At 32.9% G+C, this 20,597-nt stretch overlaps 1 pseudogene; it reads left to right on the top strand.

The window, feature by feature from the left end:
• Nucleotides 1–18,337: 18,337 nt before the first annotated feature.
• Nucleotides 18,338–20,195, top strand: LOC143388910 (ras association domain-containing protein 9-like; annotated as a pseudogene).
• The last annotated feature ends 402 nt before the right edge of the window (nt 20,196–20,597 follow it).

The following is a 20,597-nucleotide window of genomic DNA, read 5'->3' as shown; positions in this document are numbered from 1 at the left end:
GGATTGCTATTTAAATTTGTGAAGGAAAGATATTTAGGGGAACATGTGGTTAAGCTGAAGGTTCAGAGAAAAAGGTAGGGAAAAAAAAGGAATTTAAGGAAGGATAAATTATGAAGCAAAGTCCTAGAGGAAGCGGAGACAGAAAGATTCAGATCATATCGAAGAGTTTAAAACCTAGGGAAGAAAAATGGACATGCAATATTTTTGATATAGGTGCCTGGTGTTCCTTATGGAACAATGTTTTCAAGTATCTCTTTTTCTTAACAAAGTGATATGACAAGTCCTGGCATACTCTGATTCTCTCAATTATTAATTTGCAGTACTCTTTAGGATATTTATTTGTGATTAATGTGAAAAGCTGATTATTTTAGATGAAGTTTCCAACCAGAAGTATTGCATTTCCTTACAGGATATGTTCACAAAATGAAAAGGGGGGATAACAGAGCTCACCCTCAGCTCTCCTCCTGGATAATTAAAATTCCTGTTTATTTCAGGTGTTATTCAAAGATGCCTGTAATTCTCAGGGCTCCTTTAAAAAGTGAAGAGCAGGTGGCTGCAGGCAGATACAGGCTTAAAATCACTGTCATTAGGAAATATCTTCAACTATGAAAGCAAACCAATTATGGTTTTGGCTGTCCAAAGGAAAACTAATGCTAACAGTTGAAATAACTACAGCTATCATTAAATGAAATATTTAATGATAATTTTATTTTAATAGATATGCTTTGTTTTATGAAATATCTCTCTACAAAACATAAATGAGTAAGGAAACTTTACATACTTGCCAGGTATAGGCACAGGTAATACTTAGAAGTAAACAGTAGAATTTCCAATGAGATTAGTTTCTCAGCATTCAATTTGGTAAATACTACATGTTAAATATTTACATTTTGATTATAATCAATTTCTGGAATTTGAACCAGAGTTTGTTTACTTAACCTCCAGGAGTCTCTAATGCACATTCTTTACACATTCCCTTCCCTTCCTCTGCTTATGGGAGTTTTGTGCTTTAGCTACTCTGTGGTTGTGGAATGTCTGGAGCTGTTCTTATCCTGCTTGACTGGTTTATGCTTTTACATCCTAAAAAATTAGACTGGCATTACTACAGCATGAAACTGGCAAACACACACACACATGCACACACACATCAAATTTTAATTTTCAGGATAATTTTTTACCATCTTATGTATCAATTTTTTTTTACTGTTCCATTTTTTTTCCATAGAAAAATTGATTTTCTGAAGGGCAACAATTTTGGAAATACTTTAAGAAAAATATTAAGGGTATGTATTTGAAGAAAACTATTTGTTAGCACTACTTTTCATGCTTCACCTATCAAAATGATGATTCGAATTTTCTTAGTGACCTAGAGAAAGATCTGTATTATTAATGGATGAAGGTTCTGTGTTTACCTCTTCTTAAGACTAGCACTGCTGTGATTCAAGAAATGTTACTGTTGAGAGCATTTGCTGCACCATGAGTCAAATCAAATGGACTTTGTTTGTGTGTCAGAACTTCCATGTTATTCGCCTGTTTTATTAACTCTGATTTTCATTAAATTTTATTATGTGTGTGTGCATTAAAAAAAAAAAAAGGGAATCAAGGGCTGGGGTTTTAGCTCAGTGCCAAAGCACATGCCTCCCACATGTGAGGCACTGGGTTGGATCCTCAGCACCACATAAAAATAAGAAAAATAAAGGTATTGTGTATGTTTACAACTAATTTTTTTAAAAAATGGCCAATCAAAATTGTTACTTAACATTGCTACCTTTTTTGTTGTTTTTCTGGGGATTTAACCCAGGGATGCTTAACCCACTTAGTCACATCTCCAGCTCTTTCTATAATTTGAGAGAGGGGTTTTGCTAAGTTGCTTGGGGCCTTGCTAAGTTGCTGAGGCTGGCTTTGAACTTGGTATCCTCCTGCCTCAGCCTCCTGAGCAGCTGGCATTACAGGTGTGTGCCACTGTGCCAGGCTAACATTTCTACATCTAACTCATGGATAGCATATTCTTTACTTATAATGACTTCAATTTTCCTGAGGTGATCATGATGATCTTTTTTTTTTTAAGTACAGAAAACTGTGAAACAAACTTAAAATAGAATTAAGTGGTCAGTGCCCCTTTTAAAGGTTGGGAACAAGTAAGGAACATTGATGCCTTCGATCTAATAAAAATAGATGGTACCAAGCTTAAAAAAGACTCAGAACACTCTTCTGAACTGTCAATCAATGTGTGTCTTTTTAAAGATTGTAATGGTTTTAATAGAAGAATTCATCAGCATATTTTTAGAGACCTCTATATAGTCATACTTTGTTTTTATAAGAGAAATAGTATTTTCTTATTAGAGTGGCTTAAGAAGAAAATCATGGCATATTTCATTTCACATAGTAAAAAACATAACTGAATTCATGTGTTGAAAACATTATACGCAGACCACGAATTTTCTGAAATGTGCCAGGAAGGTCAAATAAATCTAGGAAATATTCTACACTAGAGACCTTGTTCATCATTTTGGAGTTTGATAGGATAACATTGGCATATTAAATCCTCTCAGAATAAGTAAAGGATTTCACTGTGATTACTCACAAATAGGCAAACATTTTTCTGAAGAGTTGGATGGTAAATATTTTAGGATTTGTGAGCCATGAAATCTCATTGTCAACTCCTCAACATTTTCGTTGAAGAGTAAAAATAACCAGACAGTACATAAATGAATGATCATGACTTTGTTTCAATAAAACTTTATGAACACTAACATTTAATCATATGATCTAAAAGTCATAAAATATTCTTCTACTAATCTTAAAACATTTAAAAATGTAAAACAAAAACAACATTCTTAGATCTTAGACCATACAAAGCCAGCCTATGGGCTGGATGGGATCAAAGGCCCATAGTGTGCTAACCCTTTTTTAGCCAGATGTTTTCTAAGTTTATCTGAATGAAAAAATACTGATTTATCACAAACTTATAGCAGTCGACTAGTCTAAATAAAACTGGAAAACAGATTGAACAAGTTATGTCTTCCAATATTTAGTTTCCAAAACTAGCTTTGTATGTTCAGATGTCTAGACAATGTGCCCACATTTACAAGCAATGTACTGATGTATTCACAAATATTATTTAACCACAAGATCTTCTCCGTCTCCTTCCCCTTCTTTATCTCCGCCTCCCTCCTTTCTCCTTCTCCTTTCTCCCTTCATCTTCTCTTTTTTGTATTCACCTTCTCCTCTTTCTCCTCATTCTCTCCTCCGCCTACAAACTTCCCCCTTCTTTGTTATCATCTTTCAGGAGCAGAAAAGGAACTAGCAATTACTGAGTGCTAATTGTGTATGAATCACTGACATAAGACCTTCAAGTATATTATTTCATTTAATATTTATTATAGTCCTGTGAATTGTGTGTTATTTAGATGAGAAAGCTGAAACCTACAAATATAAGTATCTTCCTCAAATAATTTTAAAATAAATGACAATCAGTCTATATAGCAGAAATGATATGGTAAATAATCATTTATATAATGGGGAAAGAGTTAATATTGAATATGATATGTTAAATAATCATTTATATCATGGGGAAAGAGTTAAGACTTTAATTTTAAATAAAATTAGTGTGAAATGACCTGTACTTACTCATCTATAAAATAACATAATTATAGTACATCCTTTATTTTGGGTGACGAGGATTAAATGAACAAAGAACATGAAAATCAATTATAATAGGCAAAGGACATAGAGAATACCTAGTAAATGTTGGTGTTACTAATATTCTGATATAAAAACATCATGTATATGAAAAAAGGTATTAAGGAAATAAGTATTTCTCTAGGTGCTATGATAAATAAGTTACTTTGAATTTTCTTGTCCGAAATCATGTTTTATTAATTTTATGATTAACATGAAGTATCATTAAGAATGAGTAAGATTTTTTTTTTAATGCTCAGCTTTACAGACTGTGGGCTGGATATGATTAAAGGTCCATATAGTATGCCAACTCTGTAGTTAAAGTCCATCTGAAGTACATTACATATCTTTTTAGTCTCACAGTAAATTAAACTGCTAAGTAATTTTATAGATACTTCTTAAAGAAGTACAAAAAAACTCAATAAACTAGAATCCCATGAATGAAGGAGTTTCCTTATTGCCAAGAAAGTCAATCTTTCAATACTACATTGACAGTTGATCTGCATGAATTTATAATATATCAAAGTAGATGATATGTATTGCTTTAAGTTTTTCTTATGATTTCACAGTCTTTTTTTTTTTCCAAAAAGCTCACGTGCTTGACTTGGATTTATTTTGTTTGCAGAGGAAATATATATAATAGACTTAATAGAGATTCGTCAATGGTCTGGTTCAGTTTAACTCATTTATCCAAACTTACTTTAATCTCTTGTGCCACTTTTTCCTAATCTGTATAAAGGACTGACAATAGGACCTATTAGATAGGATTGTAATGAAGATTGAGTTTTTGTGTAGAAAACACATACAACAATGGTAGACAATGTAACGGGCATGTAAAAAATTTCAGGTATTATTGTTCAGTATATCCTTTCATCTATCCTCCACTGCTCTTTTCTCTCATCATGTTACTATTAAGCCCTGTTGCTCAACTACCAAGCCTACAATGATCACATTAACCCATAAGTTCAATAGGTCCACCTCACAAACATGATTCAAATCCAGCATCTTTCTTCCACATCAAATCCTTTGAACCTCTAACTCAATCTGACTTTCTAAAAAGAGCTGTTGGAACTGAGGGCCTTGAGACAATGTCTTATTTTTTCTTTATTAAATTATTTATTTATTCTAATTTGTTATGCATGATGGCTGAATGCATTCGGCCTTTGATTCTTTGGGATTGGCTTACTTCACTTTGCATTATAGTCTCCAACTCCGTCCATTTACCTGTAAATGCCATGATTTTATTCTGTTTTAATGCTGAGTTATGTTCCATTGTGTACATATACCAAATTTTCCCTATCCATTCATCTACTGAAGGGCATCTAGGTTTGTTCCACTATTTAGCTCTTATGAATTGTATTGCTATAAACATTGATATGGCTCTGTCCTTGTAGTATGCTGTTTCTAAGTCTTTTGGGGATAAACCTAGGAGTGGGATAGCTGGGTCAAATGACGGTTCCATTTGAGTCAACTTCTATGTCTTTTGATTATTTATTTAATACAATTTATTATTTATCTTTTCATAACTTTTATAACACATTTGTTCAGAGTGTATCTCATTACTTACAGTGTTTAATATAGTCTTGAGCCTTTAAAATCTCTTTCTCTAAACATCTTATTTTCCCTTCCCAGCTATAGAAAAATGCTCTGGATATCAATATCTTCTTTTTTTAACTTTCCTTTTTTTTTTTTTTTTGCCTGAGTATTCAAGCACATTTTGTAAAACTAAAGTTCCATTAAAATTGAATGTTGAAGCAAATTATAATAATTCATTCATATGCTATAATTAAAAATGGACAGTTTATTTGGAGGTAAACTAACTTATATCGATTACTTTGACTCATGTACAAACTTTCTTTAAAAAAATGAAAGATTTAAGTATATATCTTTACCAATTTCATTTCTAAATTTGCTTATTTTTGAATCATCCTTTCCTTTTATTGGGAAGCCAACTCGTCATGTTCTACACAACTATATACTGATATATAATAATAATGAAATTATAATTAGTTTATTAGATTAATTGTAATTGCATTATGGTAGACTATGATTCTTAGAAAAATGTACTATCAAATTTAGAAATCTGGTATTTCGGTTTGAAATAACTGTGTCATTTCATTTAACTCTTCAGCATAATAAATGATTATTTATGGTATCCTAAACACTTGAAACTTCATAATTAAAATACAGCTAGGTTTTTAAATTACAATACCACTGTACAACCTTGGGCATAGAGCTTAAAAATAATTTAGTGAACGTGTTCTTTTCTCAAACTCATCTATTCTCTTTAATTTATTAGATTATTTACTTAAAGCAATGTGAATGTCTACAAATTATCACATTTGAGCCTGAAATAAATACACTGAAGTCAGACCTTGTCTATTATTGTATGGCTCTCCTTCATATTTTCATTTTGAATCTGGCATTGTGGAGTAAATTCTAAGCATTATTTGCTGACATGTTTCAAAAATTATCTCTATGTACAGTGAAGTGTTAAAGGGGTCAGTCAGCTTGTCCTCATTCATCATGATACTCTGTGATTTGTTTTGGAAAAATGTTCTGAAGAAGGGACTGTCTTGGAAAGGTTTTCATAACTATAATAGTCATTTATATTCTCCTTTAAAAATATGACTGCTCTGAGTCTTTAAAATATTTTTCTTGCTATATCAGATTATTCCTTAATTTTTATTTTTGTCATTAAAATTATTTTGCATTGCACTTATCAGAATATTAGAACATATAGATGAATAATATGAATTCAATTCTCCATGTGAGGTTTCCCTATTTCCCTATAAACTAAAAATTGAAAATATCAGAAAAAGATTTGCATTTGTACTGACATGTACACCTCTTTCTTTTCCTTATGTCATTATTCTCCAAACAAGACACCATAACAGACATTTACATGGTTGCCTTTTATAATATAATACCAGTGGTCTAGAAATGATTCAAATTATATGGGAAGATGTGCATAGGTAACCTGGACATCCTTAGATTTTGGTTCCTTGTAAGGAGGGGTCTTGAAATCAAGCTTTATGGATACTGATAAATGACTTGAGGTTGTACTAATTCTGTCCTTGCTAAGACTTCAAATTGCATAGTGATATGGTAAAATAAGCTTATATCTACTACGGAGTACATGAGATTGAGACAAAAATTTTAAATTTACTTTTAATTGGTGCATTAATATTTTACATAATAGTGGGATTCATTGTAACATATTTATATACACATATAACATAATTTGGTGCCTTAGCACCAATTCTTTTTATTTTTTAAATTTTTTAAATATTTGTTTTAGTTGTTGATGGACCTTTATTTAATTAACTTATTTATATGTGGTGCTGAGAATCGAACCCAGTGCTTCACACATGCTCAGCAAGTGCTCTACCACTGAGCCACAACTCCAGCCCCTCTCCTTTTTCTTGCCTCCTTTCTCCCCTGGTCTCCATCCTTTAAGTTTCTGGTCTCCCTGTTGTTTGCATGACACTCTCCCATTTTATTCCATTTTTTCTTTCACTTTAGCTTTCACATGAAAGAAAAACTGACCCTTGACTATCTTGAGTCTGGCTTATTTTGCTTATATAATACTTTCAAGTTCCACCTATTTTCATGCCAATAACATAATTTCACTTTTCTCTCTGGCTGAATAAAACTCCATTGTGCGTGTGTGTGTGTGTGTGTGTGTGTGTGTGTGTGTGTATATCACACTCTTTATCCTTGAGTCCAAAATTTTAAAGAAATTTATTATAAGTTAAGAAAATACTGGGAATGCAATTCTCACTTCCTTATGAGATGAGAATTTTCTATGAAAAGCACTTATTTACTTTGTAATGCAAGGATAAAACCATTCTGTGACACTAAATTACCTTAATCAGAGGCTGATAAAATGTAGATTATTAGTAACCTTCTGCATTTATCAATCAGAAGACACAAATCACCAGATTTTGGGGGGAAGAGGGAGAAGGTGTACAAAATTGTTTCCCAATTCATATGAATCATAATGGTTTTAAGATGGTATTAGATTCCAGATTGTCTTCTGAACAACCAAAGCAGGGTAATATGATATTCTGTGTAGTTTTACTGCTAAGTGTATCACAAAGCTGTCTTTGATTTACCTGATCCTATTGTTCATATGTACAACTCACCCAGCAATGACAAAATGAGAGAAGATTTTTAATTTCTCTATTATTACTCACAGTTGTCTCTGGGGATTTCTCTTCTGTTCTCTCAGGACGGTAGGTATTGTCTTTCCCTAAACACTGAGTGCCTAGAAATCCGCCTTCTTAACTCCATTCTTTTCTTGTCCCTTCTATTCAGAGCAGAATGGATAACAAGGAAGTAGTAAGAAAAAGATGCAATGATAATCCATTCTGCTTAATGCCCAACTCACACCACCACGCTGGCATTTCACTAGTGTCTTTATCCATTCCCATCACACAATATCATCCACATGTCTTTTCACCCAATCTATTTTTTAACATTTTTAATTTTGATCTTTCTCATATTTTTGTTGGTGCATTATATTTGTACATAATGGTGGGATTTGTTTGTACATACATTCATATATGCACAAAACATCACAGTATAATTTGGCCAATATCATTCCCCAGAATTTACCCTTTCTTTTCCCTCCTGTCACCCATAGTCCTTTTCTTCTACTCTACTGATCTTCCTTTAATTTTCGTGGAATTCCTCCTACCCACATTTCTTTTCCTTTTTTCTTTTTAGTTTCCACATATGGGATAAAACACATGACCCTTGACCTTCTGACTTTGGCTTATTTTGCTCAACATAATGTTCTCAAGTTCCTTCCATTTTTCCTGCAAATTACATAATTTCAGTTTTCTTCATGGCTAAATCAAACTCCATTGTGTATGTAAAACAAATTTTCTTTATTCATTCATCCACTGATGGATACATAGGCTGGTTCCATAGTTCAACTATTATGAATTCTGATGCTATAAACATAGGTATGCATGTATTACTATGGTATAATGATTTTAATTCTTTAATTAAATTTAGTTCTTGAGTAGGAAAAGGGGAAGTTCTGAGGACTGAATTAGAACAAATTATATTTTGTGCTTTTATAATTTGGTCAAAATGAATCCTAATGCTATGTATAACTAAAAAGAACCAATAAAAAATAATTCTTTAATTATTTTAATTCTTGTATCTTCTATCCTTCTGTCCCTTTAGGACAAATACCAAAGAGTGGTATAGTTTGGCCATATGGTGATTTTATTCTTAGTTTCTTAAGGAACCTCTTACTGATTTCCACAGTGGCCCTGCTAATTTATAATCCCACCAACAGTGTGAAAATGTTTCTTCTTTCCCCCATATTCTTTTCAGTATTTATTGTTATTTCTGTTCTTGATGATTGCCATTCTGACTGGAATGAGGTGAAAACTCAGTGTAGTTTTGAGTTGCATTTCCCTAATTGCTAATGATGTTGAACAATTTTCATATATTTCCTGGCCATTTGTATTTTTTTATTTCAAGAAGAGTCTGTTTAGTTCCTTTGCCCCTTCAATAATTTTTGTTGTTGTTAAGTTTTTTGTTTTCTTTGTATATTCTGGATATTAATTCTATGTCAAAAGAGTAGCTTACAAAGGTTTTTTTCCCATTCTATGAGTTCTGTCTTCACACATTTGTTTCCTGTGCTGTGCAGAAGCCTTTTTAATTTGATGCCATCCCATTTATTAACTCTTGGCATTATTTTCAGAGCTTTAGGTGTCCTGTTAGAAACTCATTCTATGTGCCTGTGTTGGAGTCTTCGCCCTACATTTTCTTGTAGAGGTTGCATTGTTTCTGGTTTGATTCCTAGGTCTTTGATCCATTTTGAATTGGATTTCATGCAGATTGATAAGGGCTTCCTCTCATTCTTCTAAATATGGAAAACCAGTTTCCCTAGTATCAATTGTTTAAAAGTCAGTCTTTTTTTAATATATGTTTTTGGCAACTTTGTCAAGAATAAGATAACTCTATTGGTGTAGTTTTGTCTCTGTCTTCTTTTCTGGTTCTGTTTTTATTTCTTAATGAGAAAGAAAGATTTACTATGCTGTCAACTGAGTTTTTCTAGAACAAAAATTGCCCTGTTCTGGATGTACATATTTTTACAGTAATGAAATGTAAATAACAATATTCCTTAGAACCATCTTTTGAGTCCAATTGGGCTGGATTAATATTAACAACCATAAAATTGGCTATTTAATGAAAAATAACAACAAAAAAAGTTTCTATATTTTATTAAATGTCTGCTTTCATCAACGTTCCTGTTAAACTATTTAAAATCAGTAATTTTTCCCTTTTACTTGTTAATTTTTCTCTCATGCATGTTTTAGTCAGCTTTTTCTTTACTGTGACCAGGGGATCTGACAAAAACAACACAGAGGAGAATAAATTTATGACAGTTTCAGAAATTCTTCCTCACCTCAGGTTTAAAAGCTATGGAGTGGGTTGTCTACATAAATGACCTTTATCCATTAGATGCCAGCAATACCTGTAGGCCTGACTTGAGAACTGAAAATGCCTACACATTACCAAATATCTCCTTGAGAGCTAAGTCTCTCTTTGTAGAGGATGACGGAGAATCTTCAGTTCAAAGAATAAGTAATAATAATAGTAATAGTAATAGTAATAAAAAGGATGAACAGACTTGTCTGTATAGCCGGCCAGGACTTATATGCTTCCAAAGCTTCACACTACTTAATTCTTCCAATCATGGAGGCCTCAATCACAGTTTCCTGGCACAGACACCACAATATGTGAATATGTAAAAGTTCTAACTCTGATTTCCAAGCATGAAGTCTCTGTGTGTGTGTGTGAGAGAGAGTGTGTTTGTGTGTGTACATATGGGCATGCTCATGTGCATGCTAAGGATCAAACTCAGGGCCTTATGCATGCTAGGCAAGCACTCTACAACTGACCAACCTCCATCCCCTGTCCTCAAGCATGAAGTCTTGTTCTACAGAGTCTAACACTGAAAGTATTTCACTGAGAATCATCCCTATGCATGGTAGCATTTGCTATCTCATTTTCCATGCTGGCCTAGGAAAGAAAGAATAGTTAATGTAGGTTTTTTTTGGAAAAATATATTCAGGGTTCTGAATATTTTTATACATATCTATAGAATGCAATCCATTATTCTTTTTTTTTTTTTTCCTCATGCAGCTTTTCCATTACTGTGACCAGGGGACCTGACAAAAACAACACAAAAAGTAAGGTTTTGAGAAGTATATTTTGGAAAGTAATTATTTTTAATATTCTTAGTCTTTTGAAAGTGGGATCACTATGAAATAGTTATCCTTCATTTATACCTCAAATTTTAGTTAAAGTTTAATGTCTACCTTATACAAGAAAGGAATGTTGCTCTTTTATTGATTCTCTTGCATTGTAACTTCAATGCCTTTTTCCTCTGGACAACTAACTGAAGAAGACTGAATTTTATCCATTTATATTCATTTTCTTAGGCTTCATTCAGAATTCCTTTTCTATAAATACCTATTTTGTTGGATTTTCAATTTGGCATTGCAGTATCAAAACTTGATACTTTTATCTTAAAAACTTCAAGATTTACATTGTCAATTTATTTCCTGATGCTTTGTGCATATTAATAACTTGATGGATGATATGTTGAAAGACTATTAATTGTACAAACATTGCATTTTTAATTGTAAGCTAACTCCATCTAGCGATTTGTAGTCTTAAAATTAGTTATTAAAGGAGAAAATATTTTTTAACTCTTGATGATAATACAGCCAATGTAAAAAGTCTCATATTCAGTTTTACACTATTAGTTCAGCGTGAACATGGAAAAGCCACCGTAAATTGGGCTTACAGAAGTTAAGATTTCATTTAGTGTATATATCCACTTAATTTTATGAAAGATATTCCAAAAAGAAAACGCATGAACAATGAAATGGTAGAAGAGTAATCAGGTATATATATATCTCTTTTCAAAGATGTATGCATATTAGAACAAATAATCATAATCAGAGAGTTACAAGTCAATGAAAGATGGAAAACATGCTTGGTTCATTTATAAAGCAAAATATTTTGGAAAGTAAAAAAAAGTAAATATTTATGATTTTTAAGTGTCTCATAAAGAGTTATGTTGGTAGTGTACATGCAAAACAAAAATTGGTTGAAAAGGTAGAAAATATTATGAAATAGGTTAGAAAACATTGGTAAAATAGTATTGTTAACTACTGTTGTGAGTTCAAGAAGGCTACTGAGTAAGAACACAAAAACACCCTTCTCTGAGTAATAATATTGGTAATTTTGTTATTGTGGTTAAACATCTATATTTATACCATATATTTTTACAATGGACAAAGCTCTTTTACTCTTTTCTACTTGATATTTGCAGCAGTCTTTTAAGGAAATATTAGTGAAATACATGCAGCTTGCAGTAATACAGTTGCTGGTACATGGGATTAGAAAAAATTAACTTAATTCAAAATGTCTGTTAATGGTGGTTAATATGACATTTAAAATTTACATTTTAACTTTGGTTATTTTCACTATTTTTGCAAATATTTGCAAATGAATCTCATGAATGTTGAGGAGAGAAAGAAGTCAACAAATTAAATAAAGAGTATATGCTATAAAATGATGAATCTTTATTTTCTTCAATATACATATTAATAATTTCAAAAAATTATGATTATAGAAAATTTTAAAATAAAATTCAACAGAAGTATGCTGTTACAAAACAATATTTCTGAGAACCATGTTTAATATTATCACATTAAATATAGTATTAAAACACATATATAAGAATATTGTATGCATGAGAAATGTCATTAATTTTTGCGACAAAATTATACCTCTACGATAATGGGTTTGGAATCTGTAATAAAATCTGTTGAATAACATTTTAAATCACTTTTATTTCAGTTTTCATTTACCAAAACATAGTAAAAGATAATTGCATGAAATAATTATGTGTTGCTGGGAATCAGTTTAGATATGACTACAAGTGTAATTTTTTGTTATTAGCCATTTTTGAAAAAACAAGCTAGTTACAGTCAGTTCAAAACACAACTATGATATTTTTCAAATTTTGAAAATATTAATTTCATTGTAAAATTCATTATTTTACTGATTATGGTATGCTAATTAAAACCAAAATGTAAGCTACACTACTTAACATTATGCAAGGCAATATTTTAAATAAATATTGTTATTTATTAATTACTTTTGCCTGCTTAAAGTAGACATCTGGTAAATTATCTTGTTTTATGTGATCATGTAGATAACTAATTCGAATCTTTCTAGCCATATAGTTTATCCAAGAAACTTCATGGATAATAAGATGTTAGGAATGCATGTGTTATACTTTTAAACCATGACCTGACTGGATTTTGGCATATGAAATTTCATATCTATTTGCAAATCAATTAAGCTAAAATTCCAAATTTAACTGGTGTGAATTAAATTTGAGTATGAGGGTCACTTTATTCTTATACATGTACAATTTTTAATGTATTTAATCTGTAACACGGAAGTATTACATTTGAATCCTTTAATCTATGTAGTCTTTTATTTTAAAACCAGTGAACTTATAACTAACCTATACTTGGAAAGAGCTATTGTATTTCTGTATAACCTCCCCATAAGATGTCCACCTATTAGCTACTCTTTCCCAGGGTATCAACAGAGGACCCCTTCCAGAGCCATTGTCCATATTAACCTGAGCGTCTATCTTCAATCTCCTTGTCCGTGTTCCCTCACTATTACAGACTCAGATACATGGGACTTTGAATACTTGGCTTTATACTAGATGTTCAAACAGAAGAATGGTACAGTTAAAGGAAGATATACTTGTATTTTACATAAAAGTGTTCAAACCAGGACTTTGATTATAGCTGGGGAAATAGTAATTCTATGGGAAAAACATATGTTTAATTAATTAAAAATAACCATTGACATGTAATCCGTTCATAAATTGTGAAATTGTTATAAGATGGTAGGTTATTCTAATATATTTTCAGGGATTAGTACTAGACTAGCATCAAATCCAGAACTGGAAGAAATGCTCCTGCTTCCTAACTGTGTCACTTTAGGCAAGTTGTTAGTCACTCCTTGTCTCAGTTCTCTCATCTGTGAAACAGGGATGATGTTCGTATATGTTGCATTAAAATCAGAAGGTATGTGTCTCAAACAATAGATCTGAATCCATTGGATAAGAACAGTTTATTACATTATATTACATGAATAACTACTTTTTCTGGTTTGTTTGTATCATTAACCTTTTGTTACATGTAGACATCACTACTTTTACTAGAAGTACACTTTCAAAGATTGGGAAAGGAACGTCTATCTTATTTATACCCAATTCTAATGTTAAATTATTTTACTCACCCAAGATGATTAGGTTTTCTTGGGGGCTGTGATCAAATAAAAACTATTATATCTTTAAAGCAATGGTGATTTATTATTTCTAAATCAGCTTAATTTTGAAGAATAAATACTTGCTCTCCTTTTTATATTTTTATTGATATTTTTTTTACTTTATGAATTGATGCTGAAGGCCTCCAGCCTGTCAGTCTAGCATTAGAGCATCACTAATATAACAAGAAACTTAGCACTATAACTGAAATTAAATGAAATGTTACCTTCCCAACCATATCCCTGTTTCCCACAATATGCCAGAGATACTGTCCCATAAATCGTATGTGTCTGTATCGTGCACATTTCCCATGACAGTACCAGTCACAGAGGAGGTACTCAGAGAATATTTGTTGAGTGAATAGACGGAAAGTCAGAGCCATATTATAAAATAACTACAGTTTTCAAAATCCTAAGCATGCTATAAAATAGACTCTAGACATGATGAAGCATATGCTAGTTGTGGGAGATTTACTGCCTAAATTCTGTAATGAATGGTCATTACTTTTAAATGTGTTCCCTCAAATAACAGAAGTTTGGAAAATTACTTGAATTGGTTTGAATAATCATTGTAAAAATTCTAGAAAATATTTAGTAATAACTGACCTGAAATATGTGAGGACTCTGTACAGACTTCTAAAAACTTAAAAAGAAAGGACTGGAGCCAATAAGATTGTGAGGTTTTTAATAAAGGCATCAATTGTCTCATATGTAACATGGAATTAATCACATGTTTCTTGGCTGTGCATCATGATCATAGTGCTACTTATCTACAGGAGTTGAAAACTAGCAGGCCTCTAGGGGAGGCAATATATACAAGAAATGTGGTCCTTACAGAGCAGGAAGCATCCTAATTGGAATAAGTATCAGGAAATTGCCACATATACAAATATTGTTATTCTATTCAAAAGGTCACTGCTGCCGAAGGTTCAGATTTCTAGTGTAGGGGGTTAAGAATTTAAGTCATGTGTCATCCGTAGTTATAGATCCACAACTAATGGCCCTCTCCCCCCATAGAAAAGAACAAGACATGGGGGCTACTTGAGAAGACAACAGGAAGGACTTTTGAATATATGAGAAATTCCTCAACTAGAGAAAATGTCAAAACCACTCAGAAAAAGTTTATTACTGAATCAGCTCAGGAACAATATTATGGTTTTTCAAAGGCACAGAAGGCAACATATTAAGGAATACTTTCTTCCATGACTGGCCACTGGGAGAGGTCCTTCCCTGACCAGCTGAATACTCTAAGGGAATACTCTACTTTCATTGCTGTCATAATTTATGTGATAAAGTTCTTTTAAAAAGTAGGTTTTTTTTCCAATTAAATCCATGTGCCTAAATAAATCATCACATTTATAAATTTGCTTTTACAGTATATTGGTTAGGACTGTAGACCCTGGAACCTATTTTCTTGATTGAATTTGAATCCTCACCAGTACTACTGTGTGACCTTAGGCAAGTTGCTAACATCCCCAGTGTTTCCTAATAGGTAACATGAGATTAATGTTATTACCTACAATACAGAATGGTGGTGACTAAATAATATATACAAGAACTGAGAACAATGCCTAGAATATTTTAAATGCTTTCTATTTGATAGTGAAAATTTCAATGATGTATATTTTAATAGGACTTTTTTTTAAGAGTTTATCCCTAAGCACTAAAAAATAGCATAAAGATGTCTTTTGTTTAAACAGCATTATTATCTAAGGTTGATATTTAATTTTTATTTTTAATTTAATTTTACTATTTTTTAAAAGTTCATATGAAATTAGTTTGAATTTAACATACAGTAAATACAGAGTTTGAGTACTGCTTTTCAAATCATCCAAATAAGTTTATGCCTAATTAAATGGTAAAAAACAATTTATAGTAATTTTGAATATTGCATACAATGATTCAAATATATCAAAGTGAGGATTTACTTAGAGCTAATTTATGCAATGTAGTCATAATACAGAGAGTAGTTGGTATCAGTTCCTTTGAAAACATGTTTATTTTTGTTTAGAACATTTTAATGTAATGTTTTTGTACTATTATTACCGCTGTTGACCGGTGATGAGTCCTTGCTTCCCCAGTGTTGAAGAATAACACCAAAGAAGCACGCCGAGGCAAGGTCAGAGTAGAAATTAGAAGTTTATTAAAGGACAGCAGAAAAGACTTCTCCAGGAGGAAGAAGGGGACCCAAGAGGTGGAATCCGTGGAAGTGCGGTTGTCTCCCCTTTTTATAGTTTTGGTGATGGAATGTAGGTTGGAAGGCTCATGGGGTGGGACACAGGTGGGCCAAACAAGTAATCTGGGCAGGAAGGACTTCATTATCACTTCTTGGGATGGGCTATCTCCAAATCTGTTGGGGGCTGTTTCCTGGGTTCCATTAACATTTCTTTGGGGTGGACTTTGGCCTAGGGCCTTTCTGGGACTTCATTAACATTCCGTGAGTTGTCCTGCTTTTCTCAGAATCATTGTCAGCATGGCCTCCATTTTAGATCTTATTTACCTAACTACACTGACTACCTAACTTTAAATCTGGCTTCACTATTGTACTATTTTCAGAACATAAAAAATAATTTAACCTCATTTTTTTTACTGTTAAGAATTATTAAATGAAGAATTACAAACATTGTCCCAATATCACACTTACTTCAAAATAGATTATCATCACATTCTGAGTCATTGAATGCAAAACATTGTGTAAGAGAACATTAACAACTCAGTGTGGATTGTGAGTAACCACTGATAAAGTGGTTAAGTTTTCCTGGATGCTCTTCATTAGGAGCTAGAACTCATCTTTTATATTTCTTGGTGTTGTTGATTTATTCTTTCCCCTTTAGTAGTCACTTTTTTTTTCACCTCAGGAGTAGGTATAATAATTAGCTCATTTAAAATAAATGTGATAACATAGGATCAGTCACTATTGCTTCTAAAATATAAATTCTTAGTGGTAAAAAAAATTCTAGAAACTAAGAAAATCATCTTCAGTGTGTGCTTCATGGAGTCATATGCTTTAAGGGTATTATGTAAATAAAGCAATAAATGAGTTTGACTTAACTTTTACAAGAAGACAGTTTCTACTCAAAACATCTTATGTCAGCATAAATCATATTGGAGTATAATTTATTTCATCTCTTTTGTTTCTTAGCAAAACCCATTACAAAAGACATAATCAGATGGGAAATACGATCTTGAAAATTCTCCAATAAGAACGGCTTAGAAATCATGGCACTTCCTTGCTTCTCTTACTAAAGGAAACTGTTTTTCCCTGTAGAAAACTATTTTTCTCCTCAGCATTGTCACTTGAATATGGTTTGTCCCCCAAAACTTCAGGCAGTAGGTTAATCTCAATGCCATGTGCTAATTGTATTAAGAAAGTGGAAGCTGATTCCATTCATGATGCCAGAGATGAGTCATTGGAAAGTAATTAGGATTAAATAAAGTCATTGTGGTCAAGTTACCATGATTTTATTTTAGTGGCTTTATAAGAAAAGAGAGAGAGAGAGAATACACATACATGTGCAAGCTTGCCATCTCTTGCCATGTGAGGTTCTGTGCCATCTCCTGAGTCTGTCAACAAGACCATAATCAGATACAGAGTCTAGACCTTGCACCTCCAAAACACCTCCAAAATAACCTCTTCTGTTTTTTTTGTTTGTTTGTTTGTTTGTTTTGATAAAGTAGGTTGCCTCAGGTATTCTGTTGTGATAATAGAAAATAGACTAATGCATCCTCTCCCAGTTTTTATAAGAGAAAGTACTATCAAAACAATATGTATATGTAGGTTCTAACTCTGACCCCTTCCTACTATGTGCATTGCTAAAATTCTGCTCCAAGATACCATTATCTTTCTCCTAGACTGCTTCAATAAGCTTCCAACTTAGCCTTCCTCCCTCTATTTTTCTTTTTTTAAATAGTTCATTCAACAAGCAAAAACCAGATACATGAAAAGTATACACAAGGTCATGGTCCTACTTTTCGGGCTTCCCATTAAAACTGGATGCACTTATTTCTGTGGTCTCTTCCTGGAATTCTTCCCTTAGGTTTCTGATTAATTCCATTATGTTCCTAATTAAATGTCACCTCCATAGAGGAGTTTCTCCTAAGCTCTCTAAGTAGAGCTCTTGTTCTTCCAAGACATTTTCTATCCCTTCATCCTGGTCAATTTTCTTCATAGCATTTACCACTATCTGATACTATATTAGTTACATATCCATGTCTGTGCTCTTGTCCTCTGTGTATTACTATATATTTAGTATCTGCAGACATGTCTGGCAGGTAATGGCATATAATAAACACTTCCTGAATGAAAGAATGATTGGTTTCAATATTGGACTGTTATTGATTTTATGATCCAATATCATCTAGTATCATCTCCTTCTTTCCTGTTTTTGTGATCCTTCTTCAGTTTTTAGTCTTCAGCAAAAGTGGGCTCATTTTATTTCCTCTTATTCATCTCCTCTCCAATTACTGCCTTAACTCTAACAAATCTGACTGTGGATATACTGTGGTTAACTTCTAAAGACAAATAAACATAGCTTCAGTTGTCTTTCCTGATAATTTACTCTTTCCATGACCCATTAGGACATTAAAAAAAAATGAAGATACTTTCCACAGTTTGTTGGTGATGTTCTTCCTCCTCCTCCCTTCCCCCTTTTCCTTCCTGCCCCACTGCCAACCCACACCCCCTTCTTCTTGTTGTTCTTCTTTTCTGGGATTAAGTCTTCTGATTTTTATGTAGTCATGACCTCAAAGTGCATCTCTCATTAAGTGCAAAATCTAGAAAGGGTATTAATATTAGATTGTCTTTGTGAGTTTACACACGTGATGACAGAAATATAAGGTACTTTGTTTTCCTTTCAGATCTTCAACTAAAGACATGGATTCAGAAGAGAAGGAAATTGTGGTTTGGGTTTGCCAAGAAGAGAAGATTGTCTGTGGATTAACTAAACGCACCACCTCTGCTGATGTCATCCAGGCTCTGCTGGAGGAACATGAGACAGCATTTGGGGATAAACGATTTCTGCTGGGGAAGCCCAGTGACTACTGCATCATAGAGAAGTGGAGAGGCTCAGAAAAGGCTCTTCCTCCACTAACCAGAATGCTGAAGCTCTGGAAAGCATGGGGAGATGAGCAGACTAATATGCAGTTTGTTTTGGTTAAAGCTGATGCTTTTCTTCCCGTTCCTTTGTGGAGGACAGCTGAAACAAAATTAGTGCAAAACACAGAGAAACTGTGGGGGCTCAGCCCAGCATATTACATGAAGACATTGCCACCAGACAAATAAAAAAGAATAGTCAGAAAAACTTTTCAGAAACTGGCTAAAAATTAAGCAGGACATAGTTTCTCATGACCGAGAAAATATGGAGACATTAGTTCATCTGATTATCTCCCAGGATCATACTATTCACCAGCAAGTCCAGAGAATGAAAGAGCTGGATCTGGAAATTGAAAAGTGTGAAGCTAAGTTCCACCTTGATCAGGTAGAAAATGATGGGGAAAATTATGTCCAGGATGCCTATCTCATGCCCAGTTTCAGTGAAGTCGAGCAACAGCTGGACTCGCCGTGTGAGGAAAACCAGATTCTGGAAGACCTGAGTGAAAGGGATGGAATTGTACAGCTGGAAGAACGACTGAAATATTACAGAGTGCTCATTGATAAGCTCTCTGCAGAAATAGAAAAGGAGGTAAAAAATGTTTGCATCGAAATAGGTGAAGACGCAGAAGGGGCAGCTGCTAGTGAACTGGAAAGCAATAATTTAGAAAATGTTAAGGGTGATTTGGAGAAAAGCATGAAAGCTGGTTTGAAAATCCACTCTCATTTGAGTGGCATTCAGAAAGAGATTAAATACAGTGACTCACTGCTTCGGATGAAAGCAAAAGAATATGAACTCGTAGCCAAGGAACTCAATTTGCTTCACATTAGCAACAAAGATGGCTGCCAGTTAAAGGAAAACAGAGGGAAGGAATCCAAGGTTGCCAGCAGCAGTGGGGAGGCTCCTCCCTTTACTCAAAGGGCATTTAAAGCGTATACAAATGACACAGACTCAGACACTGGCATCAGCTCCAACCACAGTCAGGACTCAGAAACAACTGTAGGAGATGTGTTGCTGCTGTCTACATAATTCAAATGGTTCTTTCTGACCTGCTTTAATACTGTTCATGTTTGTGGAATTTAGGAAGAAACTATTTTAAGTATAAATTACTAAAAATGAATAAATCATGTTAAGGTATTCAGTCATTAATACAAACTAGTGAGATTTGTTTTGTTTTGTTTTTGGTAAAAGATTTCCAATGTACCTTTAATTATCATAGGTTCAAGCAGTGAACTATTTATTAGGAATGCAGCAGATCTAGCTTATTTAATGGGAATTATTTGATAACCTCCTATAGCTTCTATAGAAAATGAATTACATAAATGTTAAAACAATTCTCAACATTACACAAAACATTGAAACTGTACGCATGGAGAATTAAAATTAAAATGTGTTGTAATATCTTTTTCAACAATTTATAGTTAGAATGTT

This window comes from Callospermophilus lateralis, unplaced genomic scaffold (genome assembly GCF_048772815.1).
Source record: "Callospermophilus lateralis isolate mCalLat2 unplaced genomic scaffold, mCalLat2.hap1 Scaffold_45, whole genome shotgun sequence".
Classification (NCBI taxonomy): domain Eukaryota; kingdom Metazoa; phylum Chordata; class Mammalia; order Rodentia; family Sciuridae; genus Callospermophilus; species Callospermophilus lateralis.
This window is presented reverse-complemented; position numbering and strand designations above follow the sequence as displayed.